Source organism: Triticum dicoccoides, chromosome 3B, assembly GCF_002162155.2.
Source record: "Triticum dicoccoides isolate Atlit2015 ecotype Zavitan chromosome 3B, WEW_v2.0, whole genome shotgun sequence".
Classification (NCBI taxonomy): Eukaryota; Viridiplantae; Streptophyta; class Magnoliopsida; order Poales; family Poaceae; genus Triticum; species Triticum dicoccoides.
This window is the reverse complement of record NC_041385.1, coordinates 688,683,727-688,697,841: the sequence shown is the minus strand read 5'-3', so window position 1 is coordinate 688,697,841 and position 14,115 is coordinate 688,683,727.

Sequence of the window (14,115 nt, the reverse complement as noted above, 5' to 3'; positions counted from 1 at the left end):
AAAAATACTCCTCTTGATCCTAATGATATGCCTTTGTCTACTTTGATTGAGAATAATAATGAATCTATGGATGTGAATTTTGTTGGTAGGAATAGTTTTGTAAACAATGCTTATAGAGGAAACTCTAATTCTCGACCATTCCCTAGTAATTCCTCTAATAATTATGGAAATTCCTACAATAATTTTTATGTTAATTTTAATAAGATTCCCTCTGATTTTGAGAATAGTGTGAAATAATTTATGATTTCTCAAAAGAATTTTAATGCTTTGCTTGAAGAAAAATTGCTCAAAGTTGATGATTTGGCTAGGAACATTGATAGACTTTCGCTTGATGTTGATTCTCTTAAACTTAGATCTTCTTATCCTAAGCATGATATCAATGAGTCTCTCAAAGCCATGAGAATTTCCATTGATGAGTGCAAGGAAAGAACCGCTAGATTGCGTGCTAAGAAAGATTGCTTTGTAAAGGCGTGTTCTTCTAGTTTCCATGAAAATAATGATGAAGATCTTAAAGTTATTGATGCATCTCCTATTAGATCTATGTTTTGCAATATGAATCTTGATAATTATGGGACTGATGATGAGTCAACTTTACCTAGAAGGCGTCCCAAGAATTCGGAGTTTTTAGATCTTGATGCTAAATTTGGTAAAAGTGGGATTGGAGAGGTCACAACTTTAAATAGTATTGAACCCACTATCTCGGATTTCAAGGAATTTGATTATGATAATTGTTCTTTAGAAGGTTGTATTTCCTTGTTGCAATCCATTGTTAATTCTCCTCATGCTTATAGTCAAAATAAAGCTTTTACCAAACATATTGTTGATGCCTTGATGCAATCTTATGATGAAAAACTTAATTTGGAAGTTTCTATACCTAGAAAACTTAATGATGAGTGGGAACCTACTATAAAGATTAGAATTAAAGATCATGAGTGTTTTGCTTTGTGTGATTTGGGTGCTAGTGTTTCCACGATTCCGAAAACTTTATGTGATATTCTAGGTTTTCATGATCTTGATGATTGCTCTTTAAATTTGCAACTTGCGGATTCCACCATTAAAAAGCCAGTGAGAAGGATCAATTATGTTCTCATTGTTGCAAATAGAAATTTGGTGCCGATAGATTTAATCGTTCCTGATATAGATTGCAATCTTTCTTGCCCTATTATTCTTGGTAGACCTTTCCTTAGAACGATTGGCGCGATTATTGATATGAAGGAAGGGAATATTAGATTCCAATTTCCATTAAAGAAAGGCATGGAGCACTTTCCAAGAAAGAAAGTCAAATTACCTTATGAATCTATCATGCGGGCTACTTATGAATTTAGTGCCAAAGATGGCACTACTTAGATCTATCTTAGCTTTTATGCCTAGCTAGGGGCGTTAAACGATAGCGCTAGTTGGGAGGCAATTCAATTTTCTTTATGTTTTTTGTTTTTGTTCCTGTTTAGTAATAAATATTGCATCTACATCCTGTTTAGATGTGTTTTTATCTTTTAATTAGTGTTTGTGCCAAGTAGAACCTATAGGATAACCTATGATGATAGTTGATTTGATTCTGCTGAAAAACAGAAAATTTGCGTGCACGGATTTAGTTTTGTTAAATCACGGAAACGTGCTTTCGTGTTGATTATTTTTTCTGCTGATCAATAAACAAATTTTCCAGGACTTCCTATTTTGGTAGGATTTGTAGAGTTCCAGAACTTTGCGTTAGTTACAGATTTCTACATACTGTTCTGTTTTTGACAGATTCTGTTTTTCGTCTGTTGTTTGCTTATTTTGATGCATCTATGGCTAGTAAAATATTTTATAAACCATAGAGAAGTCAGATTACAGTAGGTTTAACACCAAAATAAATAAAGAATGAGTTCATTACAGTACCTTATGTGGTGGGTTTTTTTCTTTCACTAACGGAGCTTATAAGATTTCGTGTTGAGTTTTGTGTTGTGAAGTTTTCAAGTTTGGGGTAGAGCTTTTATGGACTATGGATAAGGAGTGGCAACAGCCTAAGCTTGGGAATGCCCATGGCACCCCAATATATTCAGCGATAACCAAGAGCCTAAGCTTGGGGATGCCCATGGCACCCCAATATATTCAACGATAGCCAGGAGCCTAAGCTTGGGGATGCCCCGGGAAGGCATCCCCTCTTTCGTCTTCGTTCATTGGTAACTTTACTTGGAGCTATATTTTTATTCGCCACATAATATGTGTTTTGCTTGGAGCGTCGTGTATTATATTAGTCTTTGCTTTTTAGTTTACCACAACCATCCTTGTTGTACACAACTTTTGGAAGAAGCCTATTTGATTAGAATTTGCTAGAATACTCTATGTGCTTCACTTGTATCTTTTGAGCTTGATAGTTTTTGCTCTAGTGCTTCACTTATATCTTTTAGAGCACGGCGGTGGCTTAATTTTGAAGAAATTGCTAGTCTCTCATGCTTCATTTTTATTATTTTGAGAATCTTTTAGAACAGCATGGTATTTGCCATGGTTATAAAATTGGTCCTAGAATGGTAGGCATCCAAGTTGGGTATAATAAAAACTATCATAGGAAGTGAATTGGATGCTATGATCAATTTGATGCTTGATAATTGTTTTGAGATATGGAGGTAGTGATATTAAAGTCATGCTAGTTGGGTGATTATGAATTTAAAGAATTCTTGTGTTGAAGTTAGCAAGTCCTGTAGCATGCACGTATGGTTAAAGTTGTGTAACAAATTTGAAACATGAAGTGTACCTGGCTTGTGCATCCTTATGAGTGGCGGTCGGGGACGAGCGATGGTCTTTTCCTACCAATCTATCCCCCTAGGAGCATGCGCGTAGTACTTGATTTTTGATGACTTCTAAATTTTTGCAATAATTATATGAGTTCTTTTGACTAATGTTGAGTCCATGGATTATACGCACTTTTACCTTTCCACCATTGCTTGCCTCTTCGGTACCGTGCATTGCACTTTCTCACCTTGAGAGTTGGTGCAAACTTCGCCGGTGCATCCAAACCCCGTGATATGATACACTCTATCACACATAAACCTCCTTATATCTTCCTCAAAACAGCCACCGAGATATATTATGGCATTTCCATACCATTCCGAGATATATTGCCATGCAACTTTCCACCGTTCCGTTCATCATCATGACATACTTTACTTTTGTCATATTGCCATTGCATGATCATGTAGTTGACATTGTATTTGTGGCAAAGCCACCATGCATTATTTTTCATACATGTCACTCTTGATTCATTGCACCATCCCGACACACCGCCGGAGGCATTCATATAGAGTCATATCTTGTTCTAGTTTCGAGTTGTAACTCATATGTTGTAATCAATAGAAGTGTGATGATCATCATTATTTGAGCATTTCCCAAAGAAAAAAAAGAAAGGCCAAAAGAAAAAAAAGGAAGGCCCAAAAGAGAAAATAAAAATAAAAAAATAAAAACATAAAAGGGCAATGTTACTATCTCTTTTTCCACACTTGTGCTTCAAAGTAGCACTTTGTTCTTCATGTAGTGAGTCTCATATATTGTGCTTCCAAGTAGCACCATGTTTTTCATATAATGAGTCTCATAAGTTGTCTTTTTCATACTAGTGGAAATTTTCATTATAGAACTTGGCTTGTATATTCCTACGATGGGCTTCCTCAAATGCCCTAGGTCTTCGTGAGCAAACAAGTTGGATGCACACCCACTAGTTTTCTTTTGTTGAGCAATCATTTATAGCTCTAGTGCATCAGTTGCATGGCAATCCCTACTCCTCATGTTGACATCAATTGATGGGCATCTCCATAGCCCGATGATTATCCTCGTCAATGTGAGACTTTCTCCTTTTTTGTCTACTCCACACAATCCCCATCATCATATTCTATTCCACCAATAGTACTATATCCATGGCTCACGCTCATGTATTGCGTGAAGGTTGAAAAAGTTTGAGATTATTTAAGTATGAAACAATTGATTGGCTTGTCATTGGGGGTATAGAAGTTGGGAACATCTTTGTGTGACGAAAATGAAGCATAGCCTAACTATATGATTTTGTAGGGATGAACTTTCTTTTGCCATGTTATTTTGAGAAGACATGATTACTTTGATTAGTATGCTTGAAGTGTTACTATTTCTTTTATCAATATGAACTTTTATTTTGAATCATTTGGATCTGAACATTCATGCCACAATAAAGAAAATTACATTGAGAATTATGCTAGGTAGCATTCACATCAAAAATTTCTTTTTTATCATTTACCTACTCGAGGACGAGCAGGAATTAAGCTTGGGGATCACTACTAGGGAAAAGCCTATACACAGAGTCTTAGCAGCAACGCGGCTCAAAAAGGAGCGTTGCTGCTAATTAGTAGTAGCGCGTGTGCGGGAAACTCACTGCTGATAAGTTTTTAGTAGTAGCGCGCTCTGTGTAAACCGCGCTGCTACAAATATCGACCGGCGGTGTTCACCTAACTCCATTTAGCAGTAGCGCGGTGGCTCGAACCGCGCTACTGCTACGGATGTAGTAGTAGCGCGCTTTTACTGAGATCGCTGTTGCTAAATTTCAAATTGGCACACTTTTTTGTCCCTGTTAGCAGTAGCACCGTCGCCCAAAGTGCGCTGCTGCTAATTCCTTATCAGTAGCGCATTTTTGCTCCCGCGCTACTGCTAACCCGCACCAACCCACCACCTTTTCCCCACCGTCCCTTCCCTCCCCTCCTCTCTTCCCTTCCCCCTACCTCCCCCACATGCTCCCGCTCTCACTCTTCTTCTTCCTCAATACTTCTCCCCCATTACTCTCTCTCTTCTATCCACCTCTCTCTCTCTCTTCATTACTCTTACCTAACTACACAACCTCCATTAATGCATCTCCTTTCTCTTTTTCCTTTCCCCTCCACTAGTTGAAGTTGTCTCCTCCCAAATTAGGTAGCTAGGTAGATGTAAGATTTAGTTAAGTGACCTATTTGCTCCCTAACTAGATCTATCTTTGTCAAGAAGAGCTTTGTGCACTTTTGATCTCCCTACAACATCATCTCCACCGTGTGCTCGATCTCGATCGAGATAGAGGTGATGAAAATTTCATGCTTTTGCAAAATGGAAATATGTTTATGTGTGTGTGATATGTTTGTGGAAATAGTGTGTGTGGCATGAGTTGACACCAAATTGTGCTTTTGAGTTGACTATGTTTTGCAGAAATGTCGATTTATTTACGTTTCGGCGAATTCTGGGCAAACTCTAGATCCATATATGTCCTATTTTTAGGGAAGGTCATGCCAAATTTTTTTATGACTTTGATGCATGCATGCATTTTTATAATCAATTTGTTTATTATTACCATGCAGAGTTGACGATGGTTAGTGGAACGATGGTGGACAGGTGGTTGCGGTCGGCGGTGCAGGACATGAAAGAAAATAACCGGACAAAGGTTTTATGTCCGTGTCGAAAATGCAAAGGAATAGTTTGGCTCGACCCCCATGACGATGGTCGTGTCAAAGCGCACCTGGTCATGACTAGTTTCATGGATGGCTATACTCGGTGGATAACTGAAGATGAGGATGACGATGTTGAGGATGCCGACGGGGCAGGCAATGATGACATGGGGCAAGACGAAGAGATGATCGATAATGGCAGCGGGGAAGAGGCCGGACATGGTGGCGGAGAAGGGGCCGGACATGGAGGAGGAGAAGGGGCCGGACATGGCGGCGGAGAGAATGACATAGACTCCACGTAGCAGAGTTCGTCGGTACTAGGTTCAATCGTGCGGGACCCTCATGTTCAAGCATTGCTTCGCAAGGAGACGAGTACTGAGAGAGCTACTTCTAGAGAGGAGGCTAAGCTGGAGCAACTGGTGGTAGACTCGAACACTCCATTGTATGATGGTTGCAATCCTGAGGTGACCCGCTTGAGTTTCACGCTCCAACTCCTGAAGATGAAGGCTAAAAACAAATGGACCGACACTAGCCTCGATGAGCATCTCAAGTACCTAAAGGATGTTCTTCCCGCGGGTAATCTATGTCCTACTAGTGTTGATGAGGCCAAGAAGATCATGTGCCTCTTGATCTACCACACGTTAGATACCATGCATGCATCAACGATTGCATAATTTATCGGAAGGAGCACGCGGAAAAAACAAGTTGTCCGGTGTGCAATGCTTCTCGATACAAGAAGGCCGGGAAGAAATGTCCCCAGAAAGTTGTATGGTACTTACCGATCACTCCCCGTCTCCAGAGGTATTTTGTAGATCCCAAGGAAGCAAAGCTAATGCGCTGGCACACGGAGAGGAAGAAGCCCGACGATGGAGATGATCCGAAGCTGAGACACGTGAAGGATGGAAGCCAGTGGAGAGCGTTGAACAACTTCTATCGGTATTTTGAATGTGATGCAAGGAACATCGTGCTCGGCGCGTGTACCGATGGCATGAATCCGTTTGGCAACCAGAACACCAACCATAGCACATGGCCCGTGTTTGTATGGATGTACAACCTCCCCCCTGGTTGTGCATGAAATCGAAGTACATTCACATGAGCATGCTTATTCAAGGGCCGAAACAACCAGGAAATAATATTAATTTGTATCTGGGGCTACTTCAAGAGGAGTTAGACACATTATGGAAAACACCGACCAAGACATGGGACGCCAGCAAAGGTGAGTATTTCAACATGAGAGCCGCGCTGATCACGATAGTGCAGGACTATCTCGGTTACAGATATGTGGCAGGCCAGGTGTGCCATGGATATTGCGGATGCACGCGGTGCATGGATGATACGACGTCTCAGCAGCTAACATCAAGGAAAGATGGCGGGTCTGGGAAAATCGTGTACATGGGGCATCGAAGATGGCTTGAACAGGACGACTCGTGGAGAAACCGTGGAGATCTATTCAATGGTCCCGCTGAGCATCGAGGACCTCCACGTAAGTGGAGCGGTGCCGAAATCGATGAGCTGTTGAAAAACTGGAAGGAGTGCCCCGTGCCGGGAAAGACGATGAGAAAGGCGTCGGAGCCGCTGCTGAAGGTATGGAAGACGAGGTCTGTGTTCTGGGACTTGGAGTACTGGCACAAACTCGATACACCTCATTGCCTTGATCAAATGCATATTTGTAAGAATGTCCTTGAGAGCTTGCTCGCAACACTGATGAACATGCCGGATAAGACCAAGGATGGGCCGAAGGCAAGAAAAGACTTGCAAGATTTGAAAATCAGGGAAGATCTACACATGCCGCCCCGTAAAATGTCAGACGAGACAGAGACGGAGACAGTGGCACGAGAGAAGAAGGATAAGAAAATAAAGAAAGAGGATTATTGCCCCCCTTCTTGCTTCACCTTAAGTCAGGCTGAGATCAATGCGTTCTTTAAGTGCCTTACCGGAGTCAAAGTTACTTCCGGTTACTGTGGCAAGATAAGCAGATATCTAGACACGGACAAGAAAAGGTTCAGCGGGATGAAGTCTCATGACTGTCATGTGATGATGACGCAGATACTACTTGTTGCCCTTAGAGGGATAATGGACAAGCACGTCCGTGACACGCTTATTGGTCTCTGCAACTTTTTCGACGTCATCTCTCGAAAGTTGATCAGTGTGAAGCAGCTCCAAAGGCTACAGGAAGAGATCATTGTGATATTGAATGAGCTTGAGATGTACTTCCCGCCCGCGTTCTTTGACGTGATGGTGCATCTGTGTGTCCATATTGTGGATGACATAATAGACCTGTGGCCGTCATTCCTGCACAACATGATGCCGTTTGAGAGGATGAATGGGATCATCAAAGGATTCGTTTGTAACATGTCCTGTCCGGATGGAAGCATCGTCCAAGGCTATTTGGCACAAGAGTGGATCTCTTTCTGTGAGAATTTTCTATATGGCGCAGACCAGCCGCCTGTTGTTAGTGTTGGTTTGCCCGTTAACAAGCACGTGGGAGGCTCGAAGGCGATGGTCACTGCAACGGTCGCAGGGAACTGCACGTGGCATACTCAGCTCAACGCAGCGACTTTGACAGAGCAAACTTGGTAGTGCTACAACACCTCGACAACGTAGATCCTTTCGTGGCACTGCACAAAGAAATTATCGCAAAGAAGTATCGTGACCGGGGGGTATGCGGGATGGACACCGAAGTTACTAGAGAGCACAACTCCACTTTCCTGCATTGGTTCAAAGAGCATATTATTGCTAATCCCCCGGAGGAGGGCTCTAAGGACGGATTGCTCATATACGCCTTAGCACATGGCCCCTCGCCCAACCTCGTAACCTATCAGGCATATGATATCAACGAATACACGTTCTACATGGAGGCCAAAGATATGGACAGTGATGATCAGAACTCAGGGGTGACGATGGAATGCATGACCGGCAGCGACAACCGCGCAACTGAACGATTTTATGGAAGGGTCGAGGAGATCTGGGAGCTTTACTACTCTGGACTGCACAACACGACGATGTTCCGAGTCAGATGGGCTAAGAATGTCGAAAGAGAAAGCCGGATTTTCACTACCATGACTATACCCGACGCCAAGAGCGCTACCGTGAACGCTATCGCAAAAAACGAGCCATGGGTACACGCTAAGCACGTGACACAATGCTTCTTCATAACTGACCCGCGCAATTCCAACCGTGTTGTCGTGAGGAGAGGCAAAAGGAACATCATTGGAATGGATGGAGTCACCAACGAGGAAGACTATGATCAGTATGGCAACCCAATGAGGGAAGATGATGATGATTATGAAGTATACGTCAAAAGAAGAATCAATACTACATTACCTAAGAAAAATCGTACTCCATGGAAAAGGCAAAGTCACAATGAGGGGCTCAATTATTCTTCGACGAACAAGAAGGGAAAGAAGCTGACTCAAAAACGAAAACGTCAGCACTGAGGAAACTTATGTTATCGGTCAAATGATGTAATATATATATATATATATATATATATATATATGTATATATATATGTTCCTATTTTGTATACACACTTAGCCATTATTATGCATGGGTCCAATGATGTGTAATATATATGTTCCTATTTTGCATACATATCTAACCGTCAAATGATGCAATATATATCGCCCTCCCTTCGTTCACTGCCCTCGGGAAATAAAAGTGGGATAAAATAAAGGAAAAGAAAAAGGAAAACTGGCAGTAGCGAAGGTAGTAGCAACGCGTTTTGCCTAAACCACTACAGCTACTGAAGTTAGTAGTAGCGAATTTCATCTAAAGCGCTACATCTACTGAAGGTAGTAGCAGCACGTTTTGTCCAAATGCGCTACTGCTATGTCCACTTAACCCAAAATTCTCACCCGCCCTGCTTCATCCCGCCTTTTCCCCCCAAATCCCCACTCTCTCTTCCCACGTCGCACCGCCGCGCCCGACCCGGCCCCGGCGCTTGCCCCCGACTCCGGCGCCGGCGCTAGCCCCCGACCCCGGCGCTAGCCCCCAACCCCGACCCCGGCGCTCGCCCCCGACCCGGCCCTCGTCCCCGACCCCGGTGCCGGCGCTCGCCTCCGACCCCGGCGCGCTCGCCCCTGACCCGTCGGCCCTCGCCTCCCTCCTCTCCCCTCCCGGCCGTCGTCGGGACTGCCTCCTCGCCCCTACACCCTCTGTAACCCCCCCTCTCTCTGCTAGGGTTCTTCGGTTAATTTACTTAGGTTTTAGTTAGTGCAGTATGTTAATTAGGTTATCTATTTAGTTATGAATTTAGCTAGATTTCAAAATTAGCTGAATTTATATGCAAATTTGAACTGGACATGTGATATGTGCATATGTCATGTTTTGGACATGTCATGTTTGGAAAATGATCAGAGTGGCCTATGTTACACCGGAATGTTGATTCATTTCCGTTCCGGTGAATTTCAGGCACTCGATATGTCCATTTTTAGCAAAGGTCATGCCGAAATTTCCCGTGAATAAAGGCATGATTTTGTGCTACATAGTTGGCATATCGAGTGCTGGCACATATATTTCTTTTTATGTCATTTCTCATTTATTCATACTTTTAGAAATAAATGAGGACACTTAATCATAGGAAACATGTCGAACAATGAAGAAACTGGGCCTTCTGACCAAGATGCAGACGAGATAGATTATGAGGGTGAACAAGAGTACCTCGACTATTTGACTGCTAAGCAAGGTTTGCAGGTCGAACTCGATGATGGTACTGACGCCGACATCGACACCGACGTTGCCGGCACCGATGGCGGCACCGAGATCGGTGGGGAAGGTATCGGCGGGGAAGGTACCGGCCCCGATGCCGCTACTGAAAAGAGGAAGCATAAGAAGCAGAGGATACGAAAAGCTAACAAACTAGGGATTGGACGACTTGTGATCACAAAGATGGCACCTGGCAAATTTGAGCCGTTAGAGCCGGAAGAACCTCGCAAGTGCTATGGGAACCAAGTAGGATGCATCCTACGGGAATGCGTGAGCATCAACGACGATGACTTAATGAGTAAAGAACATTTGACGCAGTTGTTCCTAACGAAGTTGCACAAGAGATTCAAGTTCCCCGACCGGGATGATAACATAGAACAACCGTGGGATGATCCGAAGATGAAAAAGATTAACAATCACGCCATGGGCATGTTCAGCAATGATTTGGCCTCCTGGAAAGGGAGGGTGAAACGAGCTATTGAGGCTGATGAACCCCTGTCCAAGATTCTGGAGGAAAATCCGACACTTACGGAAGAAGAGTTTGAAAAGTTCAAGGACACTTCCGCTAGCGAGGCATCCAAGGATAAGGCTGTGAAATTCAAGAGCCTTCAGCAAAGGAACACGGGGAAGCATCGCCTCGGAAGCCGTGGCTACCTCGGTAAAAGGCCCATATGGGATAAGGAGGACGCGGAACGTGAAGCCGTGGGTCTCCTAGACCCCTTCGCGAAGTTCACCAACCCCTTGGAGCATGACTTCATCAGGGCCCGCTACAAGTGGGACAATGAGAAAAAGGTTTTTTACACGGAAAAGATCACAAGGAAATTGATTAGACTACTGGAGAAGCAACACCAGCTTGCAGCCGAAAGCCCTACTTCTCCGATGAGGCCCAAGTGGGACACCCCTCTCAACCGGGCCTTGAACAAACTTAAGGGACTCCCTTTGGATCAGCGGCCGCAATATGGTCGTGTGCACGGTGCTGGAGACGGCGCCACATGGAAGGTGTTTTACAACGAGGGCCCGGAGGCCAAGAAGCTGAAAAAGAAGTTTAGTCAGGCGGACATCAACGCGAAGGTGAAGCTTGCGGTCGAGAAAAAAGCAGCCGAGGACGCGAAAAAAGCAGCCGAGGACAAATATGAGTTGGTACAGCAGGCAGTCAATGCAGCTGTAACTGCCTGTAGAAATGATTTCGCTACTAACTTGGTTCCAGTTATCATCAACTGGGCGAAGGAAAATCCAGACAAGACGGTACATGATTTCCCGTTGCCCAGTTTCGTCGGGAGCAACTCCATGAACAACAACACCATCGCACCATCACTTGCTCATGCAACCGGGCCTCCTCTCGCAGCCGCTCCCGCTCATAGCAGCCCGTCCTCAGTCTCAGGCGCGCTAGGTGGGCCTTCGTCTTTGGCTGAGCTCGACGCCGTCACGGTAATTACATGTCGCACCAACATATATATATATATATATATATATATATATATATATAATATTCCATTTTTGTTGCCTTTCGGTTGTTTTACGCCACAGACATATGTGTTTGCAGGCGAAAGAAACCCCGTGCACCATACTCTACTTGATAAAAGGCCAGAAGGTGGACGTGGGAAAGGGGATGATAATGGACCCCCTATCAACGCACGTTCCACAACCAGCCGATCCCTGCTGGGCACTTCAGGGTTAGCTTGACCAGTGTGAAATTGGGGCACGAGGATTTGCCTCCTCCAATACAGCATGTGGGAGCGGACGACGAGACCCCGCCGCGGATTGGAAGCTGCAAGAATTGGGTGCTGCTATGGCCAAATAATCTTATTCGTCTGGAGCCGGCTGAGAGCACACCAATAACTATCACAGATCAACAAGCATGTGCGAACACCACCACCCCGCCTACACAATTACCAGCTTCTGTAGTGCCGGGTGAGAGCGGCGGACGACATGCTGAAGGGGGTGCAATAGTACTGGCTGATGTAATTTCTCCTGTAGAACAGAGAATGGATGATGAGACGGAGGTCGACCCTATGGATTACCTCAATACAAACGCGTATGACTTTGACATAGATATGATGAGTCAACCATATGACGAATCGGGCTATCAGCTTGCTAATGTGGATATGGATGATATGCCCGGGCAGGGTGATACCATGGATTGCAAAAAGTCTCTCTTCATGAAATCCTCACAGGACACGCCTGAAGATGCCGCCTAAACACAGGCTCAACTAGCCTGGCGCGAGGGTCGTACAGTACTTAGCCCGGGAACACTGGGGCAGGGGTTAAGGAAGGGTCTGGAAGGTGTGCCCAAGAAAAAGGAGAGGAAGAGATCGGGGAAGGTAACAGCCTCCAAACAAGCCAGAGCACATAGCAGCTAGACGATGCATTCTGAAGAGCGTGTACCCATGAAAGGTGTGGTCATGTTCCATCTCACGGGCGAGCCGATGCTACCGCCAAAACCGCTGGAGGCACTATCAGGGGATCTCAGGAGACTGCACAACCATGTGCTGTCGACTGAGAAAAGCCTACTAGCCTCAAAGGATCCAGGATATCCGACATACGTGGATCGTGTGCCTGAGGGGAAGTGCTACATCGACACACGGCCCGCGGAGGTGTTTTTCCTGTGGTTTGACCATATCTTTGAGATGTTTCTAACAAGGCGGCTTGATTTTACTATCGTCCGCCTTTTTGCGCTACATATGAGCTCCGTCATGAACAGTGAAGAAGTCTCGCAAATTTGTGTGGCGGATCCGTACTACATGCACGAGTCTTTCTTGAGTCTCGGTGACTTTGAGCGTGAAACTGCTAGGGAGTACCTCCAAAACTTCATGGTACAGAATAAGGACCGGGAAATTGTCCTCGTGCCTTATCATCCAAAGTAAGTCAGTTCCGGACAACCCTTTCATACATTTCAATCATTCCTTCTCTCTCATATGGGGAATAATTTGAGGTGTCTTTTCCCGGCAGCAATGGGCGCGCCGTCCTTATTGTTCTTTACCTGCAAGTCTCCCACGCCGTGTATTTTGACCCTTCCAAAGACTACGAGAAAAAAGACTACACCCACATAAGCTTTAGAGGTGGCCACGTGCAGATCAAGAAACAAAGGAACAAGAAGATGGGTTTCGTGCATAAAACTAACTTCTCCTGCATCCATGTCCCAAAACCAAGCAAGAAGGATGGATTCTACATCGTCCATCTCATGATTCAGTTCAACACGGATCACCAAAAGCTTCGTATTAACAGCAGAAATGATGATCATAGCCACAAGTGGCTAGAATCTCATGGAGAAGCGGATTATAAACTTAGAGATGACTTCTTTCGCATCCAAAGCGACATTGCGACGATCATCATGAAAGAAGTCGTCGATGAGAAGGGGATGTTCCACCACGGCCCTATATCGTGAGCTAACGTCCGAACTTGCATAGGCATGCAACGTCTAGACCTCACGCCGTTCAAGAAGCTAGGGTTCGTCCTCGATGATATGGAAGGATGGAACTTCTAGTGATTTATGATGCCGATGATGATGATATGTGTCGGTTGAACTTCTATACTTTTTGTAGCGATGAAACTTTGTGATGTCCATGGTCCCTGCCGAACTTGCGTAACGCTACTTTGTTAGTTTGTGTACGATGACCTGCGTACCTCTAGTTAATTAATTTGCGTATTGTATGTTGCATCTAGTTGCTAACCCTTTCTTTTCCAGTGTTGCTCTAGTATATTTTGTTGCATATATATGATTCTACATCCTCTTCATGAACATGCATCTCTAACAGGTACCTAGTTTCTTGATGGCGAGATGGAATTGCTATGTCATGTACAAAGGGAAGGTTCCGGGGGTGTACAACGAGTGGCATGAGTGTCAGGCGCAAGTGAATGGGTTCATGAGCGCCAGCCATAAAGGCTTAAAAAGCAGACAAGAAGGAGAAGCTAGTTACTTGAGGTTCATGCTAGCGCGAGAGAGGACTCGTAACCGCCACCTCATGTACTGCATAGTTCCACTCTCACTCATAGTGATAGCA